The sequence below is a fragment of the Dipteris shenzhenensis genome, chromosome 1 (genome assembly GCF_047967505.1).
Source record: "Dipteris shenzhenensis isolate YYH24624 ecotype China chromosome 1, Dip_SZ_1.0, whole genome shotgun sequence".
In the NCBI taxonomy this organism is placed as follows: Eukaryota; Viridiplantae; Streptophyta; class Polypodiopsida; order Gleicheniales; family Dipteridaceae; genus Dipteris; species Dipteris shenzhenensis.
In genome coordinates this window covers 39,864,644-39,868,717 of record NC_141596.1, presented here as the reverse complement: position 1 = coordinate 39,868,717, position 4,074 = coordinate 39,864,644, and the positions used below count along the sequence as shown (strand labels likewise).

Below are 4,074 nucleotides of genomic sequence, written 5' to 3'. Positions count from 1 at the left end.
TATAAAGAAAAACAAACGAAAGCCGTCCATTCTCTTTGAACTTAGAATCTATTAACGAATCAGAATAAACTAAAAGTTAGTTTATAATGAAAGAGTAGGTCGATACTTTTCTCTCTAGAGTTGTCTCCCATGTTTTCATTAGCCATGCTAACCTTGTTCTCCAAAACAACCTTTGTAGCTATAGGAGTGGCAGGTGATTGACATATGTCAGGGCAAACCTTCACAGGACCTGCATGCACAAGATAAACAGTTAGAAGAGATAATGCTTACACCGAACCAGCAAACACAAAGCTCTACGGAAGAAAAGCATGAAGTTAAAATCAAAGAAAGAATGAAGGAAGAGAAGAAATGGAAGAAAAGTTAGCTTTAGTGGAACCTCGCTCAAATGCTTCACTATCAGTGTCCATGTAGTCGCTGCTTCCTTCAATACCAGCCATCAAAACAAAACTAAGCGGTCTTGGACAGACAACAGACTGAGGAAGACTCTCTAAGCATCCACTTATTAAATAGGTAGGAGAGAAACTAAGCTCACGAGAACTTTTTGATAAGCCCATCATGGAGACTGGCGATGGCGAATCCTCCCCAGATACACTGCACAAAGAATGTAATAAAATAGACAAATTCTCGCTACCATCGCCATCAAATGACACCGCCAGTGCCGAAGACTCCACCCCTCCTTCTCTGCAGTAAATTCACGTTCGGGTTGTGGAGCCCTCCCGTCGGCGGAGCCCACCCATCTATGCAGTAGAAATCCCGCAATGCATGGACCAAGGCCATACAACATTGAAGCAACCCATTTAACTAAGCTAACTCTCAATTAGCATTCCATCTGCCAGCTAACTATCACTTAACATTGTGAAACGCCACGTGGAGGGTTATCCATCAAACAATAAAGACGTGGTAGTTCATTCATATCAACCAATCAAAATATAGGAATTTTTTAATTCAAAAAATAGTGATTTTTAGCTTTCCAAATTCACGTCTTTGCTAAGGCTACCCATGTGCAACACCAAACCGTATTCGTATTTCCTAGTAATGAGTACTTCCTATTAATGACTGGATCACAGCAGTCTTTGAATATATAAGTGCCTAAGAGCAGGTCCCCATGGACCAGCATATCCCATAGGTCCCCATGGACCAGCATATCGCTCGAAAGCCAGGATCGTCGAATTCTGTGGAGAGGCACCACCGGAGAAGAAGCTCCTTTCTAGGGGGTGGCAAGGGGCACCCCCTGGCGACCGGAGATGCCGCTCAGTAGTTTGGGTGCCTTTCTTGGGTGTGGTTCTAGGTGCCGTGAGTGCCTGGCATGAGGCCTGGAGGCATTGGAGGTAAGTGAAAAAAGCTCTGAGCAAGCTTTGTTCAGCACCTGCTCTTACTTCTCAGTCCTGACTGTTTATACTGTCTTCTAGCGGGTCATTTCACCCTTGGAATTCAAGCTCTCATGACTGAAAACACAGACGCGATGCAAATGAGAGGATTACTTCCGAACTTGGGTAATGAACCTTGCTCAGAAACCTTACTCCGAATACAAAACAGCGAGGAGAACAGCCTAAGAGCGGGTTCCCGAATACATACTCCGAATACAAAGCATGCATATTGGGTGACAATCACTTCTGATTTTTGGTAGATGTTCCATACTTCGAATACAAAGCATCGTGATGAAAAGCTTAAAGCTCGGAACTCTTGCCCTTTTTTCAGTCGTACAATTCGTCCGTGGGAACTGCTCAAGGTCTTTTGCCATCTTCAGCAATACCCACAGAAGAACCAGTCCCGCGTGCAGGAATCTGGAGTTTTATGAGGATGCGATATCTGAAAGAATGATCTATTGCAGACCCTAATTAATTATATTGAGAACAATGTCATCAACCTGTGACTTGGACCCAAATCGAGCTGCCAGGCATACCCGACTGCACTGGAAACATCATATAGTAGGCAGGAGGAGCTATATTGGCGTTCGGGGGGGCAACCACGGTGACGGTGTAGAGATTGCTGCCTAGTGCTACCCGTGACAGAACCTTCATACGCACTAAGCGCTGCCCCTGCGAATAAGAATGTGTGCTGTAAGGTGCACTTATCAAATTAATCTCAACTGAACCTGGTGCCCGCTGGCAAGCAAAGGTAACGGTGAAAACCAAAGCATAAGTCAGTTGAGTTGGAGCAGCTACGATAATTGGTCTTCTCGGAGTGTTAGCTGGCTGTAAATACGGTGGAGACCACGACTCGACTCGGAGCTCGGTGGGGAAGTCACCCGTGAAAGTGTAGAATTGATGTGTATTGCTGCCTGCAAGCAGAACTCGGCCGTCGGGAAGTAGGTTGGCAGTGGAATGATACATTCGAGGGATGGTGCCGGCGGGTTGGACAAGGAATCGCGTCGCAGAAGTGAAGCCGGGGCGGTATATCACTGGACTGAGAGCAGGATTCGTTGCTTCGCCCCAGCCCTGAGATCCATTCTGTGCACCATTGATGATAAGAACATCGCGCGACGGGAGCAGGATCATGTCTCCCATGCATCGGCGCAACGGCATTGTCTCCATAGACCAATTTGCTGTTGCAGAAGTCACCACCATTCTGCCACAAGTTTGTGAACATGGGAACTGCTTACTCGATTGCTTGAACGCGCCCAGCTGCGCCCCTCCGCAAACCATCACTTCCGCAGCTTTGTAATAGGTTGGACCATCCAACGGAAGAAGAACGGAGCTACCTGCGGATGGATAGTTGCGGGGCTCGCCTGGGATTGTCGGATAGGTCCGCAGGACCGTATTTGTATTGTAATTGAGAAGAATGGAGTCCCGATTGGCAAAGATGAAGAGATTTCCGTCGGGCAACAAATGTACGTAAGGGTAGTAGTTGTCGTTCTCGAAGTCGTTTGTGGCGTTGAGAAATGGGAGAGAGTAACTCCCTTCGCCGGCAGCCTTGGGGATGAATTCGTACGTGAAGACTCCCCTTCCTCCAACGATGATCGTCCTTCCATCTGGCAACAATTGGTTTGTGGCATACCATCTGGGATCCTTCAGCTGCACTACTGGGTCTTCCACCCAGTCGCAAGTACCATTCGCTGGACATGGCGCTAGTCGGCGGATCTTATACTTTCCGTCAAAATCACCTCCTGTCTGCATCATTGTTCCATCAGCTAAGAATTGACCAGAAGAACACCAGGTATCCGTGAAAATGAAGAGTGGGCGCACGGTGTTGGAGGCGGCGTCGAACATGACGGAGTGGGCTGTGCAGTCGTGCTTCAGAGTAAGGTCGTTAGGGTTGTCTCTGCAGGTACCGTTTGGGAGGTTGATAAGGGAAGGCCCGATGTCCGTTCTGTCCAAGAGGATGACTGTGTTGAAGCGAGTAACAGCAGAATGCATGGAGGCGATACCTGCATTGCTGAGAAGCAACTCGAAGGTCCCAACTGGATCTGCTCCATGAACCGTGGGACTAGTGAAGAGCAGGATGGAGGAAAGGATCAAATGAAGAAAGAGAAGCTGGGACATGGTGTGGAGGTCCACTGAAGTGAAGGGATGCTAGAAATGAAGCAATGGGAGATACAGCGGGAGATGCAAGTCTATATCTATCTGCATAGAGGTACGATTCTACGTTAGAGGGAAGCAAGGACAGAAGTAGAGTTTCCTCAAGGATTTCTAAGAAGCTGGGAGGCATAGATAGAGTGCAATTTCTGTATGGATTTGCAAGCTGAGACGATCTAATTTGCACAAGATACCGAGATGGAAAGCAAATCAGAGACGATGACGGGACTTTCTGTATGGAGTTGCAAGGTGAGAAAATCTAATTCGCACAAGTTACCAAAATGGAAAGCAAGCCAAAGACGAAGACTGGCGTTTCTGTATGGATTTGCAAGATGAGAAGATGTAATTAGCACAAGATACCAAGATGGAACGCAAGCCAGAGACGAAGATGGGCCAGTTGATGGGAGCACTCAGATGATGCAGGGCAGCTGCTCAAAGAGCTACCATGCAACACCCCAGATCCTATCAACTTAGTGGCTTTCTGGCTGCTCGGGTGGCTTTATCGCTGCTGGCTTTGAATACATCCATCCACCTTCAACTTCAAAATTTACAAGGTTTT

The 4,074-nt window shown here is 47.3% G+C and overlaps 1 pseudogene; it reads right to left on the bottom strand.

Annotated features, from left to right (window-relative positions):
- Positions 1-1,862: 1,862 nt before the first annotated feature.
- LOC147905822 (aldehyde oxidase GLOX pseudogene) lies at positions 1,863-3,482 on the bottom strand (annotated as a pseudogene).
- Between the last annotated feature and the right edge of the window lie 592 nt (positions 3,483-4,074).